This window comes from Scyliorhinus torazame, chromosome 7 (genome assembly GCF_047496885.1).
Source record: "Scyliorhinus torazame isolate Kashiwa2021f chromosome 7, sScyTor2.1, whole genome shotgun sequence".
NCBI lineage: Eukaryota > Metazoa > Chordata > Chondrichthyes > Carcharhiniformes > Scyliorhinidae > Scyliorhinus > Scyliorhinus torazame.
This window is the reverse complement of record NC_092713.1, coordinates 269,779,712-269,800,111: the sequence shown is the minus strand read 5'-3', so window position 1 is coordinate 269,800,111 and position 20,400 is coordinate 269,779,712. Positions and strand designations below refer to the sequence as shown.

At 44.3% G+C, this 20,400-nt stretch overlaps 1 protein-coding gene across 5 annotated transcripts in view; it reads right to left on the bottom strand.

The window, feature by feature from the left end:
- LOC140427031 (follistatin-related protein 5-like) overlaps positions 1–14,227 on the bottom strand; it is an 802,898-nt gene extending 788,671 nt beyond the window's left edge. For all 5 annotated transcript variants that reach the window (XM_072512450.1, XM_072512453.1, XM_072512455.1 and 2 more), the window contains exon 1: positions 14,015–14,227. The gene's annotated coding sequence lies outside the window, so the exon portion shown is untranslated. The remainder of the gene's footprint in view (positions 1–14,014) is intronic.
- Positions 14,228–20,400: the final 6,173 nt, after the last annotated feature.

Below are 20,400 nucleotides of genomic sequence, written 5' to 3'. Positions count from 1 at the left end.
ATTTTGAATAAACTTGCGTTGATTATCTAATCTTAATGTCTTCTGTAATAACTCTTCATCATGAACATTGTATGTTCAGACATAGATGTAATATTAATCATGCATTATAGTATTAACGATACCTGAGTACTTAATGACAGTTTTATAAGCTCAGGTATCAAATGCTGAATGTTCCACAGGTTTTATGAAAACTAAGCATATAAATAGTATTGTAACTGGAAACTCAGAACATTTTAGTACAGTAATATAAAAGGAGAACAGAATAAAGATTTTCATGGCATTATTATTTTGACAATAAAACTAAAATTTGAAATTAACATAATTTCCAATGCATTATTAGTGGACATTGCCAGGGAACCTTTTGGAATAAAGAATTATTTTGCATCCATCAGAATATTTGTTGTCTAGTTAGTTGCATGCGAAAATGACAAGACGGCAATGGAATGTGCAGTATATCCCATGCATTTTACTACAGGAAATAAACAATAGGGGCAATTTTAGGGCAGTAGTGGAAAGCAGATGATTTCAGATAAGGAATGACACTTTCTGCTTGAATCTTCTTCCTAAAGAGATCAATGAAAAGAAAAATCAGGTAGGATGTGCAACCTGCAGCCAATTTGCTACTGCCAGATTCCTGTCCTTTGATGCAAGTTAAGACCTACCACAATAAGTCTTGCATTATGATCATCTCACTCTGAAGGGGTGCTGAGGGCAATTCCAGGTTGCTTTGTTATTATATTGGTAGGGGCAAACTGCATACATTCTGCATAGACTCTTGGTAAGTAGCTTCCCCTACATTGAAGTCAATGCAGTGTTTTTGAAGTCACTGTTGTAAAGTGTTTTGGACCATCCTAAGGTTGTGAAAGGTGCCATGAGTGCTACCAAATTAAAAATCCCACAGAAAGAGAACATCACAAGATTTCAGTGGTACAAAATCAAAGTTTCACTATTTTATAAAATAATTTGTTTTTATATTTTCTGAATTATTTTCGAAGCAAATACAACAGACAATCTGTGCAAGTAAGGATTCATAAATGGCAATGAGATCAGTGGCCAAATCCACCAACCCTGCGCACCGACGCAGACACAGGGAGAGTGTGCAAACTCCACATGGACAGTGACGGGCTGGGTTCGAACCCAACACTGTGAGACAGCATTTCTAACGACTGCACCATTGTGTCATCTCGTCTAACTCATTCATGAGGAAAGTTTCGACAGAAGTCTCCCCATTGGCTGATGATTGAATAGCAAGGACAACAGGAGAACTTCCTGCACCTGCCCTTGAAAAAAAAGCCATATGTTTAATTTATATCCCCCAAACAGGCAGATGTCTCTTTCAAAAGATAGCTCTTCCAACAATGCAGCACTATCACACGACTACACTGAGGCATCAGCCTAAATAATCTGTTTACATCATAGGCCTTGAACCCAGATGCGGCTGGTTCAGAGGTGAGTGCTGTAGCATTCAACCAAAGTGAAACTGTCTACAGAAATAATACCAGAATATCTGTTTTGACATGCATTCCATCCTTTGCCTCTATTTTAAACCTTTGTTTAGGGCAAGTACATATCATAGTTCAGTGGTGCAATTCATTAATATATTTTTTTTAAATGTATAATTAAGGGGTAATTTAGCGTGGCCAATACACCAACCCTGCGCACCTACGCAGACACAGGGAGAGTGTGCAAACTCCACACGGACAGTGACGGGCTGGGTTCAAACCCAGCACTGTGAGACAGCATTTCTAACGACTGCACCATTGTGTCGTCTCGTGTAACTCATTTATGAGGAAAGTTTCGACAGAAGTCTCCCCATTTCATTCCATGACTTTGATGACAGACCAGCAAAATCACTGGAAGAATGACACGAAAATCTTTGCATGTCCTCCACAGGTTCTGCTGATTTATCACTGAAGTTACAGGAGATCAGGCGAGCTTTTGCAGACATTCCAGTTATCTCATTTTTAAACAAAACCCTCCACCTTCTGAATTACATTCTTCAGACTCACTAAATAGACAAATAACATACTGGCAGGTGCCCTGCTGAGGTGATGATGACACTACTCATATTAATCAATACTTGCAGAGAATCAAAAATGCACCCTTGTTTTCAGTGTGAAACTCAGTCATCTGTGCTAGGCAAGTCTGCAGTACTCCGTGATACTGTTGATGACTCGTATCTGGGGACCTGAAAAGGGAGACCTGTATCTGGAAATTGAATGTTTTTTCACTCTGATCCAGATAAACATAAGCCACAGACATAACAAGGAGCATGCTGCTGACATAACGGAGTATGCTGCTCCCTGTACAAGACAATCCGTACGCCAGTGCTAGTGAATTGCATTGGGCTTTCAACCGATTAAATTCAACTGTACATCAATGCAAACCTAAGCCTATTTCTTGTCAACCAGTCAGCACCTAAATACTCTGGCTTAGACAAAAAGGCTGTGACCCTGTAGAGTGAAAGGGTGCATTTCCACAACAGGCAAGCTGAAATTTTACTTTAAAAAGTGCAAAGTTCGGAACGATGTAACAAAATCAAAACGCTGGGAACAAGCAGCAGGTGACAGTATCTGAGAAAGACTAGACAGGTTAATGTTTCAGGTATAACCCTTTATCACAACTGGAAAGAAAATCACAATGGACAGCATTTATAAAGGAACAGAACAAAAAGAGAGGATGGAGGGGAACATCCACACATATGCGAAAGGCAGTGGAACAACTTGTAAATGTCCTAGGAGGGTGTTTGCTAGTGCTGTTGGGGAGGGTTTAAACTAATGTGGCAGGGGGGTGGGAACCGATGCAGGAAGTCGGAGGGAAGTAAAAAGGGGACAGAAACAAAAGGCAGTAAGGGGGAAAGTGTAAGGCAGAGAAGCCAGAGTCAAAAATCAAAAAGGGCCACAGTTTAGGTAAAGTGACTAAGGAGAGCTCAGTGAATAGGCCCAGTAATATTAAAAGGAATAAAACGGGAAGTAAAAATAATGGAAAGCGAAGCAGCAGGTTATTACATGAAGATATGGGTTCAACGCTAAGGAAAATTAGGAGAAAAGTTAAAAGGAAAAATAACTTAGGAGAGGTTACTGATAGAGATGTTAAGATTCAAAATGGAGGTATCAAAGCCAAAATAAGTGTACTTTACCTGAATGCTCGTAGTATTCGGAATAAGGTAAATGAGTTGATTGCGCAAATCATCGTAAATGACGATGATTCAGTGGCCATTACTGAAACATGGTTAAAGGATGGTCACGACTGGGAGTTAAATATCCAAGGGTATCAAACTATTCGGAAGGACAGAGTAGATGGTAAGGGAGGTGGTGTAGCTCTGTTAATTCAGGATGACATCCGGGCAATAGTAAGGGATGACATTGGTGCTATGGAGGATAAGGTTGAATCCATTTGGGTGGAAATCAGGAATAGTAAAATGAAAAAGTCACTGATACGATTAGACTACAGGCCACCAAATAGTAACATTAAGGTGGGGCAGGCAATAAACAAAGAAATAACTGATGCATGTAAAAATGGTACAGCAGTTATCTTGGGGGATTTTAATTTACCTGTCGATTGGTTTAACCAGGTCGGTCAAGGCAGCATTGAGGAGGAGTTTATAGAATGTATCCACGATAGTTTCCTAGAACAGTATATAATGGAATCTATGAGGGAACAAGCAATCCTGTGTAATGAGACAGGATTGATTAATGACCTCATAGTTAGGGATCCTCTCGGAAGGAGCGATCAGAATCTGGTGGAATTTAAAATACAGATAAAGGGTAAGAAGGTAAAATCAAACACTAGTGTTTTGTGCTTAAACAACGGAGATTACAATGGGATGAGAGAAGAGCTGGGTAAGGTAGACTGGGAGCAAAGACTTTATGGTGAAACACTGAGGAACAGTGGAGAACCTTCCAAGCAATTTTTCACAGTGCTCAGCAAAGGTTTATACCACCAAAAAAGAAGGACGGTAGAAAGAGGGAAAATCGACTGTGGACATCTAAGGAAATAAGGGAGAGTGTCAAATTGAAGGAAAAAGTATACAAAATGGCAAAGATTAGTGGGAGACTAGAGGATTGGGAAATCTTTAGGGGGAAACAGAAAGCTACTAAAAAAGCTATAAAGAAGAGTAAAATAGATTATGAGAGTAAATCTGCTCAGAATATAAAAACAGATAGTAAAAGTTTCTACAAATATATAAAACAAAAAAGAGTGGCTAAGGTAAATATTGGTCCTTTAGAGGATGAGAAGGGAGATTTAATAATGGGAGATGAGGAAATGGCTGAGGAACTGAACAGGCTTTTTGGGTCGGTCTTCACAGTGGAAGACACAAATAACATGCAAGTGACTGATGGAAATGAGGTTATGACTGGTGAGGACCTTGAGGCGATTGTTACCACTAAGGAGGTAGTGATGGGCACGCTAATGGGGCTAAAGGTAGACAAGTCTCCTGGCTCTGATGGAATGCATCCCAGGGTACTAAAAAAGATGGCTAGGGAAATTGCAAATGCACTCGTGATAATTCACCAAAATTCACTAGACACTGGGGTGGTCCTGGCCGATTGGAAATTAACAAACGTGACACCACGTTTTTAAAAAGGAGGTAGGCAGAAAGCGGGTAATTATAGGTCAGTTAGCTTAACTTCAGTAGTAGGGAAGATGCTGGAGTCTATCATCAAGAAAGAAATAACGAGGCATCTGGATGGAAATTGTCCCATTGGACAGACGCAGCATGGGTTCACAAAGGGAAGGGTGCGTCTAATGAATTTAGTGGAATGTTTTGAGGACTTACCAATGCAGTAGACAACGGGGAGCCAATGAATGTGGTATATCTGGATTTCCAGAAAGCTTTTGACAAGTGCCACACAAAAGGTTGCTGCATAAGCTAAAGGTGCGTGGCATTAAGGGGAAAGTAGTAGCATGGATAGAGGATTGGTTAATTAATAGAAAGCAAAGAGTGGGGATTAATGGGTATTTTTCTGGTTGGCAATCAGTAGCTAGTGGTGTCCCTCAGGGATCAGTGTTGGGCCCACAATTGTTCAAAATTTAAATAGATGTTTTGGAGTTGGGGACCAAGCACAATGTGTCCAAGTTTGCAGACGATACTAAGATGAGGAGCAAAAAGTGCAGAGGATACTGGAAGTCTGCAGAGGGATTTGGATAGTTAAAGTGAATGGGCTAGGGTCTGGCAGATGAAATACAATGTTGACAAATGAGCGGTAAGCCATTTTGATATGAATAACAGCAAAAGGGATTATTATTTAAATGATAAAATATTAAAACATGCTGTTGTGCAGACGGACCAGGGTGTCCATGTGCATGGGTCGTAAAAAGTTGGTTCACAGGTGCAACAGGTGATTAAGAAAGTGAATGGAGTTTTGCCCTTTATTGCTAGAGGGATGGAGTTTAAGACTAGGGAGGTTGTGCTACAACTGTATAAGCTGTTAGTGGGGCCACACCTGGAGTATTGTGTCAGTTTTGGTCTCCTTACCTGAGAAAGAATGCACTGGCTCTGAAGGGTGTGCAGAGGAGATTCACTAGGTAAATCTTGTTAAAGTTGAGGGGGTTGGATTACGAGGCGAGGTTGAGTAGACTGGGACTGTACTTGTTGGAATTTAGAAGGATGCGGGGGGGGGGGGGGGGGATCTTATAGAAACATATAAAATTATAAAGGGAATAGATAGGATAGATGTGGGGAGGTTGTTTCCACTGGTGGGTGAAAGCATAACTAGGGGGCATAGCCTCAAAATAAGGGGAAGTAGATTTAGGACTGAGTTTAGGAAGAACTTCTTCACCCAAAGGGTTGTGAATCTATGGAATTCGCTGCCCAGTGAAGCAGTTGAGGCTCCTTCATTAAACGTTTTCAAGATAAAGATAGATAGTTTTTTGAAGAATAATGGAATAAAGGGTTATGGTGTTCGGGTGGAAAAGTGGAGCTGAGTCCACAAAGGATCAGCCATGATCTCATTGAATGGTGGAGCAGGCTAGAAGGGCCAGATGGCCTACTCTTGCTCCTAGTTCTTATTTTCTTATGTAAAGTGCTAAAATGTAAATCAGAACATGATTAAAAAGGCCAAATTGATAATAAGACAAAATGATAAGGAAAAGCATGATTTTACACTTAAGAGAGAGTAAAAACATAGAATTAAGTAAGGTTATGGCAAGAAGGGTGGGGTATACAAGGTAGGTCTGAAATAGAACGATGAGTAGCTGGCAAAGTAGAGCAGAATGCCTGTGAAGTACAACACCGGCTAATATCAAGATTGTAGACTGTTGCATTAGCACAGTTTTATGATAGAGAGTCAGCCTTCAAGTGCCAGGTCCGGGAATCAAGTACATTCATGACCTCTCCAGACAGTGTCACCCCCAACCCACTACATCAAACAAGCAGTATTCACTGAGGGCCCCATAATAGCAGAAAGACATGGGATTGCCATATATTTAGCTGGTCCCTTTCGGCCCACACATTAATCTTTTACTAGATTGGTCAAGCAGGCTGACCACAAAAAAATCACAAGAGCTGTGATTACCGGAGGGATTAATATCACAGAGATTGAAGAATGGAGAATATTACAGATCCAGAAGAGTAATGAATATCAGAGAGTGATAGGAGCAGCCAATGTCAAGAGAGAGCACTGATGAAAGGTTAATCCAAAGAAGTGAAATTTGAGCGAGAATCCACCTGTAACCAAAAACCCGAATGATGTGATTTCCTCCATTGTTCGATCTGTGGATTCATAAACATGATGATTATCTGTGAATCAGATGCTAAACTGACCAAAACAAAAAACATAAAAATATGATATAAAGATTCTGCTGAATTTTTATTCATTATTCATTATGAATCTATTATTCTTCAAAAAACTATCTATCTTTATCTTGAAAACGTTTAATGAAGGAGCCTCAACTGCTTCACTGAGCAGCAAATTCCATAGATTCACAACCCTTTGGGTGAAGAAGTTCTTCCTAAACTCAGTCCTAAATCTACTTCCCCTTATTTTGAGGCTATGCCCCCTAGTTATGCTTTCACCCACCAGTGGAAACAACCTCCCCACATCTATCCTATCTATTCCCTTTATAATTTTATATGTTTCTATAAGATCCCCCCCCCCCCCCCCCCGCATCCTTCTAAATTCCAACAAGTACAGTCCCAGTCTACTCAACCTCTCCTCATAATCCAACCCCCTCAACTTTAATAAGATTAACCTAGTGAATCTCCTCTGCACACCCTTCAGAGCCAGAAGCGGTTGAGCATACGGTGCTTTCTCAGCAGGGGTTTAGCAAAGAGTGGATTTGGAGAGAAAAATTAAGGTCTGATGGCACAGCAGACGGAGCAGGGAATGAACAATTGACTTGGACTGTAGAAACACAGGGTGCGAACAGGGATGCATGGCTGGAGTAAATATTAGCGAGGGTGGTGCAAGTATCTGGAGAATGTTCAAATTGATTCACTGCAGCATAAGAAACCACTGGAGTATGACAATGATGGGTTTCCTGGGAGTGGACTTAATGCAGACAGAAAGATTCAGAACTCTCCTTGGCAGCTGTGAACACATTTGTAAGTAAAATTTAAATCCTAATAATTGATAACTTGCATTATAATGTACACTGATGCCAAGAAATGATCCAATGGTATTATTAAAAGAAAGGGTCTTGTGACTAAACTTTATTTATTGATACAGCAGTGACTGTGACATATATCTTTAAAATTGTTTTAGAACAGAAGGAAATGGACATTTATCACAATCTATAATGAAGTCAAATTGGCTATAATGCACCAAAATATATGGAGAATGCATTTCTCCAGTCTACCAAAATCTTTGTAAAATGCTGCGCACACATAAAGCTATGCATTTAGCATTTCTTTTTTAAATCCTCTCTTTCCATGATCTTGCCTCCTTCCTCCAGGCCAGCTCTTTACCCTTCATTCTGGCCTAAACCCCTTCTGCCTTTTTGTCTGCCTTTAAAATCTTTTTGAAAATCCATCGCTTCGGCCATGCTTTCCATCACCTCTTGTAATTCTCACTCTAAAGTTTCTATTCCTTTATTCCTGTCTGAACTGCTTCAAGATGTTGCTCCTCATTAGAAGTGATAGATAAATATATTAAACACACGCACGTTAACACACGCACACTGGTTTGCATTAAAAACTGAGCATCTAAGTGACGATTTTGCAGCTGCAACGTCAGGCAGTCAGAATTACTCATATGATTGGTCACATCCTTTGAATATGAAAAGAGTTAAGTGGTGTGATTAAGTTGATCATTGTCTGGTGTATAGTTTAAACCAATTTATGATAAGTATCTCTGATGTATAAAGCAGTTAATGATTATATAGAGAGTGAAGGTGATAATTGCAAGAGGTGAGACAAATGCTTCACAATGATGCACCAAATAAGGAGCATAATTTTGCTTTCGGATTTGCAAATATATTGTGCTATGAGCCACATATTAAGTAATAAACCTTTTCCAACTGAACTTCAGTGGTGGCAATTTCCAACAGCCTGGGAGAAGGGGTTAACAAGCTTGGTTTCTGATCACTGATAACTGAGTTCTGCTGAGACATGCATGTGTGACATCCCGTTGCCTGGGTGAGTGCAGATCCAACAACACTGAAGAAACTTGATCCCATCCAAGACAAAGTATCCTACGTGACTGGCACCCCACCCACCATCTTCAACATTCGCTCCCTCCACCACTGATCCACAGTAACAGCCCTGTGTATGATCCAGAAGATGTGCTGCAGGAACTCAACAGGACTCCTTAGACAGCACCTTCCAAACCCAATACCATCTAGAAGAGCAGCAGATACATGGGAACGCCACCACCTGGAAATTCCCCTCTCAGCCACTCACCTTCCAGACTTGGAAATATATTTGCAGTTCCTGGTTCAATATCCTGGAACTCCTTCCCTAACATCACATGGACTGCAGCGGTTCAAGAAGGCCAACTTTTCAAAGGCAATTAGGAATGGGCAATAAAAGCTGGCCTAGCCAGTGATGACACATCCCATGAATAAACAAAATAAACTAGGAAGGTCATGTGTCATTTTGCAACAAACGATACATTTTTACGTTTGGACAGGAATTCATGAAGACAGCGGACCTTTAATACAACTATGTAAAAATAATTTTTCTCCCAACAGTCCATGGAGACATCGACTGTCTTGCTTCAATTTGTGTTTGCAAGAACATCCGACTGCAGAAAAACTTATTACAGACATACAGCACCAATGGCTCGGACTGCTGAGAATGAGCAGATGGAGTGCTACTCCGCTTTCTGCTGGAACAGGCAAATCAGTCTGTACATTGAACAGATCACCCACTGAAAGCCCAAATCACACGGAAAATGATTGCGAAATGGAGTGAATCGTCCGATTAAGGATCAGCATATTCTGGTATCAGGGTGTAAAGATCGCAGACAGATTGTTTTCCACGGGCAGTCTGTCTATAATTAGTATTCAATTTAAGGGCTGCAACGAGCACTAACGATGATGTTAGCATCCCAAAGCAGACTTCCAATATTTTGTTGTGCAATTGTTCCATTTAACTGGTCAATAAAAGCAACGTTAATAGAATTGATTCCGGGCCATGAAAAGAGAATTTAAAATAAACCAACACTGACAAGCCCTTGGGATTGGTCCTGGCTCTCTCTGCCTCTTGCTGACTGGCATCTCTGAACGCCACAGCATCGGGAGTTCTGTTCACTGGGCTGCGGGGGAATACGGTTTGGCAAATGGCAGGGTGGAAGTATTAAACTATTTGGAATATGAAAAAAGTGTCCCTCAAATTCGTATTGTTCTCCAGTATTGCGGGAAGGTATTAAAACACAAGAATCCAGTACCGTGCCCTGTGTAGCTGTAGAAAAAACATGTCAGAGAGCACTAACATTCTTTAATTTGGATCAAGCGTGAAGAGAGAAGATCCACATACATCTCACTTGAATTGAAAAGATTGTTTCTGGAAGGTTGTTGGGAGATGGTAAGGATTTTCAAAGTGGATTAAAATGATATTGGCTATACAAGCTGAATGGAGGGAAAAGCGAGGTATTCCCGGTGAATGAGCTGGCACAGCGGGCTAATTTAGGGGAGATGCCATTTACGCTCGCGAGGGATAGGTTTAGGTACTTCGGGATTCAGGTAGCGAGAGAATGGACGGGGCTCCATAAGCGGAATGTAACGAAGCTGGTGGAGGAGGCCAGGGAGGATCTTAAGAGGTGGGATACACTGCACTTAATGTTGGCGGGGAGGGACCAAGTGGTGAAAATGAATATTCTGCCAAGGTTATTGTTTATCTTTCAGGCTCTCCTGATCTTTATACCAAAGGCCTTTTTTCGGAAAGTGGACACAATCATCTCTGACTTTGTATGGGCGGGGAAGTTGCCGAGAGTGGGGAGGACCCTGCTACAGAGGCAGGGGGGGGGGGGGGCGGGGGGGGGGGGGGGGGCAGTTGGCATTGCCAAACGTGCTTCACTATTATTAGGCGGCGAATGTGGACAAAGTGTGGCGGTGGTGGGAAGAAGGGGTAGAGTGGGTTATTTTAGAGGAGGAATCTTGTAAGGGGTCTAGTTTGAGGGCTATGGTGATGGCAGCATTGCCAATGGCTCTGAGTAGGTATTCAAGGAGCCCGGTGGTGCAGTCCATGGTGAAGATATGGAATCAGCTGAGGAGGCATTTTAAGGTTGGTGCTAACACCGCTGTGCGAGAATCATGGGTTTGAGCTGGGGGAGATGGATAGTGTATCCAGGAGGTGGAGGGAAGTGGGGCTGGTCAAGGTGAAGGATTTGTATTTGGAGGAAGGGTTTGCCAGACTGGAAGAGCTAATCAGGAGGGTAGAGCTGCCGACGGGTAGTGAGTTCAGGTATCTACACTTTAGGGACTTTGCACGAAAGGTCTGGAAGGGGTTCCCTAGATTGCTGGGATATACCCTGCTGGAGCGACTGCTGCTTCTGGATGTGGAAGGGGAGGGAAGAATTGGGGACATATATAAGTGGCTGGGGGAGCAGGGAGGTGAGCGGGTGGTGAAGATCAAGGAGAAATGGGAAGTGGAGTTGGGAGTGGAGATCAATTGGGGAGTATGGAGTGAGGCACTGCGAAGGGTAAACGGGACCTCCTCTTGTGCAAGGATGAAACAGTTTAAGGCGGTGCACAGGGTGCATATGACTCGAGCGAGAATGAGTGGGTTCTTTCAGGGGGTAGCAGATGAGTGTGAGAGGTGTGGACGGGGTCCAGCGAATCATGCGCACATGTTTTGGGGTTGAGAAAAATTGGGAAGATTCTGGGCGGGAGTGTTCACGGTCTTAGCCAGGACAGTGAAGGAGGAGGTGGACCCGGACCCTTTGGTGGCGATATTTGGGGTTTCAGAGAAGCCGGAGCTCATGGAGAGGAGGAAGGCCGATGTCATAGCCTTCACCTCTGATTGCACGGCGACGGATTTTGCTGGAGTGGCGGTCGGCATCGCCACCGGGGGTAGCAGCATGGTTGGACGGACCTGTACGACTACCTGCGGTTAGAGAAGATAAAGTATGAGTTAAGGGGCTCAGCAGGGGAGTTTGAGAAAAGGTGGGGGATGTTTGTGACGGTGTTTGAGGAGCTGTGCGTGGGGGGGGGGGGGGGGGGGGGGCGCGTAAGGAGGAAAATCTGTACAAACTAAATAGTTGATTGTTGGGAAGAACGTTTCCCGTTTACTTGCTGTAACTACTTTGATACAAGTTAGAATAAAATGCGTTCAAAAATAAATGATATTGGCTCCTGAATCCGAGGGTCACAATCTCATGGCGAATCGCTGGCACAGGTCTGACATTTTGTCCACTTCGCGCACCCCCCCCCCCCCCCCCCCCCCCACCGCGCCACACACATACACACAATCTACTCCTCACGTTGTTCCGCATAAGTGTTCTCCCAACAACACAGATGCACATTTTGAATGGCTATACACACCCATCTACAGACACCCTTACACACAGGCTCAGAACTCTGGCAATCCTCATCTTGACTGAGGTGGCAATTTAATGTGAATGTCTCGTTTCATTAATCGATGGCAGTGTGTCCGTGTTCACTGGGGCGGGGGGGTTGAGCTGGTCGAACTGAACGGGCAGCGAGGGGACATTTCAGCACCGGAGCATGAGGACAGCTCCTTCGCCACAGCAACCCCTGAACTGGCACATCGCCTTGAACCGCTTGACTCCACTGAAGCAATAGTTCCATTGAGTAACCCAGCCCCTCCAAAACACAAACCTGCTCTGGCCTTTGACTGCTCCACCAACCCCGCCATGCGGACAGCTCACCTACTGAAACACTCACTCAGACTGGAGGTGGTGGGTGGCTGAACTCGGCTCCACAAGTGTTGCCTGAAGGAACATTCTACCCTGGAACTGTGAAAATTAACCCAGCACAACCCATTTATCTGATAACCTAAACAAATATAAATCAAACCCGCCTAACATGTGAAGTACCCGATTAATCTTACTGCAAAAAAACCTACCTAAAAAATGTGAATAAGTCAAGTGGTGTGACCATCAAGATCATTCTAGTTATATGTTTGTTATTGGGATTGAGATCTCTGTGGGCCAGGCTTCCACTTAACCCAGGAACTGGCGAGTACCCGCACCCCGCGCTTTTCTTCTTGATATAAATTTGGTTCGTCTCCTCCACTTGCTCCGCCAATACTCCTCACAGCAAACGCCAGGTCCAGCCCGGTATTGCGCCAGTCCCTGCGCACATCTCGGAGAACTGCTTCGCTGAAGGAGAGAATCCCTAAAAGTGCGAGCCCATCAATCGAAACACTGGAAATGCAACCTCAATCTTTCAACGGCTCCTTTCGACCCCGCGGTGGGACCAGACCACTTTTTTAAAAAAAGTTGTGCCAAACATTTAAAAAATCCATTCTCACAGCCCCTGAAGAGGCATTCAAATGTAGAAATTGAATTCAACATCGCATCTATAATTCAATTGACACACTGGAGACATGATAGACAGAAAGGTTACTGCATTCCCTGGGGCCAATTGGTAATCGAAGGAAGAATGCTAAACTCTGCTGTTTTCCCCTGTGTTGGTGAGTGTGTGTGTGTGTGTGGGGGGGGGGGGGGGGGGGGTAGGCATATCCGTCTGGTCCGCAAGAAATCTCCACTCAATTTCGATTTTCGAGGGGCAGGGTATGTTGGAACTGATTCTAATTTTGTTTCTCTCACAAGGGTGCTGTTTTTAGGTCAATGATTGCCCTACGCCAGATTGGGACGTGCACACATTCTTTCACACTGAAGCTCGATGTTAGTAAGCAGGGCGCAAGGCAGAGGGCTTCCCTTCCACAAGTCATGGTGCACAGTGTGAAGGTCTCGCCACAGATAGTTTGAATCTATCAATGGCACGTTGCTGCAAGCAGCTGGATAAAACCCAGGGCGCCGATTCAACGTCGAGTATTTTCAAAAGGAGAAAGTCCAAGTTACAGCATCTAAAGGCAGAGGCAGAACTAATAACGAAAGAAGCGACTTCGAACAGATGTGGCCCCGTTCCTGCCGCCTGTTATTATCAATCACGGCCAGGTTTAATTGGCATTTCTAAGTAAATAAAGATTGAAGTCACTTTTAACATATTTAAAAAATAATTACAGCAATACAGCGCCCCCGAAGACAACAACCTTATGGTCAAGAGGGTCCTATTTAATGAACTTGCTCAGGGGAACTGGAGAAGGGAACTAATTCGATTGCTCAAAGTGCTGGCACAGGCGCCGCGGGCCGAATGGCCCACAGTGCAGTGTCCTCCACAGTTTCACTGCTGAGTGGAGCGTTTCCACTCTCCCGCCGAGAATGCAAACTGTCTGGAGTTAGACTTTGAGAAATATCATTCCTTCCAAGTGCTCCACTTATTCTCGTGACAAATCAAGTCAGCCAAGGTTCTCGGGAGGTTAAAACAAGGCAATATATTGTGACAGCTTGTCCCTGTGTGGTGACAGTAACACGTTAAAGCACAATGCAGAGACACACACACACACATAGATGCAGCGGTGACACTTGCATTGACTGAGTTTTACCTGCAAATACCCGCAGTCACTGGAGAAATCCTGCAGTCACAACTGAGGAGCAGGCAATGTCAAAGATTCCTCGTTCGTTGTCCAAAAGGCGATCAGCACAGAACTAGTGAGGGCAGTGGACGACCTGCTTTGGGCTCAGGATCGGTATTCGCAGCAGCATGAGCACCTCGCTTTGCATCTCCGTCACCAGCCGCTCCCACCTCCCCCGCTCATTTTTATGGCAGCACGCTGCACAGCTCCGACACACCCATCAGTCCTTCCCAACCAATAACTGCGATGCCTGGTGCTACTCCAGATCTGCATATCGCCCGCCCCCTAACCAATATCTGGCAATGGCGTTGGGGTCAGTCCTTGATGAGTTCTGGAGCTCAACGTTTCAGGGCAGGAGATAGCGAATGAGTTAACTCTCTGCTTCTGCTGTTCAGTCTCACAATGCATTATTCAGAATGTGTGCGATATTACATTCATAAACCATCTGTAATATCTATAGGCAGGTCTGCTGATTTTGTTCAACCGATTTCAAGGAGCTACTCCGCCGAAATTCCGATAGTTTTTGTGCTGAACTCTGCATTTGATTGTGCAAACTGTCCTGAAAATTTGTGCACCTCTGTCCATTTTATATGACACATGCTAGGATGGATGAGTGGAGAGCAAATTTAATATTGCACAAACTCCGCCAAAAGTCGCTGCCCTAACTGCTGTGCATATGTCGGGGTGCGTAGAGCCTTGGCAGCGAGAAAAGAGATGGTTCTTTCTTAAAACAATAAATGAAATTAAAAGTTAACTTTTTTTTTTACACACAGCTCCTCCAGCTATATGGTTTGGAACCAGGCAGACCAGGAAGAAACTGCTCTTTGTTGAGTTAGTTGATCTTAGACTACTAAATCCATAATAACTATCTCAATATTGCAGGATGTGGAGGTGCGGGCGTTGGACTGGGGTGGGCACAGTAAGAAGTCACCTGATAAAGGAGCAGTGCTCTGAAAGCTAGTGATTCAAAACAAACCTGTTGGACTTTAACCTGGTGTTGTAAGACTGTGCTCAATATTCCAGGGCAGAGATGGGATATCAGACGGCTTTTGTACTGAATACTATCCATTGCCCATTGGCGGCACGGTGGCACAGTGGTTAGCACTGCTGCCTTTTCTGCATCCTCCCTAATGTCTTCACATCCTTCCCAAACTCCGGTGCCCAGAATTGGACACAATACTCTAGTTGATGTCAAACTAGGGTTTTATACAAATACATCATAAACTTCCTTGTTTTTGTACTCTATGTCCCATTTATATTGCCCAGAATTCCATATCTCATTTATGAACTACTTTCTCAACCTTCCCAAACACCTTCAATGATTGGTGCATATATACCCTCAGGCCCCTCTGTCACTTTACCTCTGTATTTGACCCTTTAATTTAGATTGTCTCTCTTTGTTCTTCCTACTAAAATGAGTCACTTCATACTTCTCTGCATTAAATTCAATCTACCACTTGTCCACCCATTCCACCAACCTGTCTATGTTCATTAAACGTTTCTCACTGTCCTCCTTACAGTTTACAACATTTCCAAGTTTTGCGCCATCCACCAATTTTGAAATTCTGCCCTTTTCACCAAAGTCTGGGTCATTAATATAGATCAAGAAAAGCAGTGATCTGAATACAGATCACTGAGAACACTAAAATATATCTTCCTCCAATCCAAAGAAATATCATTATGTGGCACTTTATCAAATGCTTTTTTGAAATTGATGTATACCACATTAACTTTGAACAATCCTCATTGTTACATCACACCGAAAGCTCAAGCATTATAGTTATCCAGGGTTTTTCCTGTTTCCTTAATTAAACAACAATTTTGCAAGTGTTCCAAATTCTGCTCCATTCAATGACACACTTCACCCTGGCACCAGGGAGACAATGGGCCATCCTGAATTCAGGTCTGCAACTGAAGAAGTGTCTGTCTGTTCCCCTATTACTGAGTGCCCCATCACGACTGATTTCCCAATTTTCCTCCTGTCCACCTGTGAAAGTCGTTATTGTCCCAGAGGTATCGCTCTGCGTCACAAACCAGCCATCCAGCCAACTGAGCTAACCGAACTCCCGGAAGTAAAGTCGCCATAGTCGCAGATGACCATAGGCTGCTTTTCCCTTTGAGGGAGAGAGCTGACTGGTGGCGATTTGGCGTGAAGATCCCACACCTCAGGCGAGGGAGCAAGGTTGAGCCCTCATGAATAACCTCAGCCGATATAGGAATTGGGCCCGCACTGTTGGTCTCATTCTGCATCACAGAGCAGCTGTCCAGCCAACTGAGCGAAATTGTACAACTGATCCGGCACGATGCCATGGGCTTTGGCTCTGGATGTCATCACTGTCACTTGAATACTGGTTGGAGAGTGAATGCACTCAGGAAACTCCTGCGCTACTTGCCTGTTCCTCCTTGATTGCCCGGCAGTAACCTATCCTGCCTGCATGCTCCTGAGCTGCATTCTGATTGTAGGTGTGGGGCCTGGGGCAGAGGCATCTGCAATATATGTATATGTGTTGAATGCATATCAATGCACAGTCTTTCGACTCACACTAATTACAAATGCACGTTAATAATGCACACACACGAACTATAATCATGCATGCTTACTTACACACATACCATAATACACACTAACAATTCTATATAATTGTAAAACCTGCTTCGAAGTGAAACGTAGCCATTTGTGAGGCATCATGGGGTTTATGGCTAACAGACTTGTGAAATTGTGAAACCTTGTTAGTTCTCATGTACAGACATGGGAACTGTTATTGAATTGTATCCAGCTGACATGGGCTGTATAGATGTTTCGATGACTGTATAACATTTTTATGATTTCAATATGTCCAACGAACAGACGCTTGGTATTCTCAGTGGACTGTTCCTTGCTAGAGTACAAACCGTTTGACGTTGAAGCATACCGGAATGTCGAGTGATTCTTCTGGATTCACTCCCACTAATGCAAGCTCATCGATAAACGTACTTTCCACAAAACTCTTAATTTAACGGATGCACCGCAGTGACATCAGCGGCTGCTCAAGCACCAAAACCAAGTGCTCGGACTACTGCAGCTGATGACACTTCCTCCACATGTGATTGTCCCAGACATGAGAATCTTAAAGGGACTTTAACTGAAATTGAGAGTCATAGTCACAAAGTCATACAGCACAGAAACGGCTCTTTGGCCTGTCGTGTCTGCGTGGGCAAAAACAACTACCGAACTATTTTATTTCCAGTATCCCGCACTTGGCCCATAGCCTTGAATGCTTGGGGTCACAAGTGCACATCTAAATACTTCTTAAAATGTAATGAGGGTCTCTGCCTCCACCACCCTTTCAGGCAGCGAATTCCAAACTCCCGCCACCCTCTGGGTAAAAACGTTTTTACTCACATCCCCTCTAAACCTCTTGCCCCTTTACTTGGCTCTTATTGTCTAAGAACCTGCCTGAAAAAAGTCAGACTCCTTTAGTGTAACTACCCTTTGTTATTTCATTTTAACTTTATTCCCTGCATCTGATTAGTTGATTGAGCACTGATTGTAATTATATGATAAATAGGACTCAGTTTTTAACATTTGCACTAATTAATCAATCAAGCCTTACTTTATCATTGATTAATTTAGATTAAATTAAAAACTTACCTGAAAACTCACTACACGTGACTCCTTGTCCTGTGTTGTTACTTCACTTCCGGTACAACCCAATCCCACTCTGTTCCGACTCTCAACTCCCACTCTTTTTAAATCCCAGTTCTTCCTTTGTTATTACACCTCCAATACAAATCTCAACTTCTGTTCTTTTTAAATCAGTGTGAGTTAGTCATCCTCATCGTGAAGGTTCCAGTGGAAGTACCTCCAGGTTGCTGCACCGTTACTGATCCAGGGGCAGTCTGTCCATTTGGCCCTGCTGCACAGATATACCCTCACTCCGAGGGCCAAGGCGCTGACGATATAGTTTGAACAAAATTGTACTCTGTGCCGAAAAGACTGAAATGTTTGTAATGTTTTCAATTACTGAATTGAATCATCTCTGAGTGCATCTCGATCTCGGGAGAAAATGTGAATATTATTGTACTTTCTTGTTATGAGAATTTGACATGTTTTGTAATGTCTCTTTCAGATATTTTATGAATAAAATATATTTTTGCAAAAGAAAAACCTCCCTCAGTCAGTGGGCCAAGGAAGCTGACACTGATGATGGTGCCCGATGAGGGCAGGCAGCCTCATCGGACTCAGTCCTTGACTGGCATTCCAGATCGTTGGAGGGGTGCAATTGGCATCCATTCCAAATAAATCAGTACCACTGAGCACTCAAGGCCACAGGTCGTGGCATGCATTCCATGTTGCATGTCAGTGTGCTGCTCCTGCATCCACTCCAGGTGCTGTGCTGCAGACGGTTCTCCATGACATTGACCACTCTACCAATGGAGGAGCTCATGCATTCAAAACTCTGAGCAAGGGTCGTATATATGAGCACATTGGACATTTCTTGCAGCTGGGGCAAAGTAGAACCATTTTTCTTGTAACACTCAAGGCCCTGGCCCTATGCCCAACAGAGCAGGGTTGTCTCTGTCCTCTGAGGAAAATTGCCCACAGCTACCTCTGCCTTTCTCACCTCCTCCTGCTCTCCCATAACATATTCTTCACCTAGTGCCACCCGATCAAATCGTCAGTGAGGGCCCACTGAGGTGAATGTACCTGAACTGGCAGAGGTTACACTTGTGAGATGAGGTGATGCTTGCTCTGATGCCACAGCTTGGCTGGTGCAGACAAAAGTATCTGTCCTTCCCCCTCAATGTCAGAACCTGAAGAGATGATGTGAACTAACCTTTGAGAGCTGAAGCCTCTGCAGTGCTGAGGCTTCCAATGCAGCTGAGGCTTTGACAGGCTGTCGGGCATTTTCTTTATTTACAGTTTGCAATAGCTTTGAACCTTCTCCATGGGGAACACCCAGCTTGCTCCTGGGGAGCCAGGCACCCAATCTCGATGGCGCCCACCTCCATGGTAGCCACAATGTACAAATGGGGTCTTTCTGTCGGTGCCCTTTTTAAAGTATTATGAGCCACTTTCTCCTACAAAGTAGACAGAGGGATGAGGTCGGTGTGAGTGCCAGGAGACAATCTCAGCAGATCATCTCAGTAGGAAGCTGTATGTGTCACTGCTGGACATTCTTCAGCAGTGTCAGGGCTCTGAGCCTCGCTGAGAGGGTCAGTAAGTACCCTGGGTTTACGTTCACCCCATGTTTAGGAATAGCATGCAGCTTTAGGCCCCACATCTGGTCTGCCTACAGGACATTGGCTGGCTAGAGGCAATCATGATGGTTTGTTATTCCATTCATCTTGCCAGAACAAATAATGTCATTTAACCTTTTCCCACACTGAATCCAATTAGACCTCAGCATACTTCATCTAATGACAGTCTCGATGATTGGCCTTGATTCAGGGTTGCTTGAGCTGGAGCCTGGTCCCCTCCACCCTCCTGACACCCTCCATCCCTCCTCTCCCTCACTAACTCAAGGAGAACCTTCAAGTTAGTGTGCATGAAGTGAGGAACAGTCTTGCCCCAGGTTCCAGCCCTTGTCCAGTTACACTGTCCCAGGTTCCATCCTTGTTCAACTACCCTGCCCTGCGTTCGAGCCCTTGTTCATTTACCCTGCCCCAGGTTCCAGCCTTGTTCAACTACCCTGCCCTGCATTCGAGCCCTTGTTCATTTACCCTGCCCCAGGTTCCAACCCTTGTTGAGTTACCCTACCCCATGTTCCACCCCTTGTTCAGCTACTCCGCCCTGAGTTCCAGTCCTTGTCCAGTTACCTGTTCAAGGCACCAACGCTTGTCCAGTTACCCTGCCCCATGTTCCACCCCTTGTTCAGCTATTCCACCCTGATTTCCAGCCCTTGTCCAATTACCTGCTCCAGGTTCCAGCCCTTGCCTAGTTACCATGCCCCAGGTTACAGCCCTTGTCCAGTTACCCTGTACCAAATTCTAGCCCATGTCCAGTTGCCCTGCCCCGGGTTCCAGTCCTTGTCCAGTTACCCTGCTGGGTATGATCTAGATCTGCTTATTAAAATTAACCAAATGGCTCATTTAAATAACTAGATGCCAGATTCACCTGGGACTTGGGACTCCAACGGCCGCGTCTGGGAGACCTCGCCAGGCACTGTTTAGCACTGGTCCTTACAAATGTGGACCAGGTGTAACAGCATCCGGAGCCCCCCCCAGGCCATTGGAGACCCCTGGGTGGTCGAGAACAGGGTTAGGTGATACGCTGACACTCCCCCTGGCACCTGGGCACCTTGGCACAGCCAGCCTAGCACCTTGGAAGTGCCACCTGGGCACCCTAGTAGTGTGACACAGTGATGGTGTGGTAC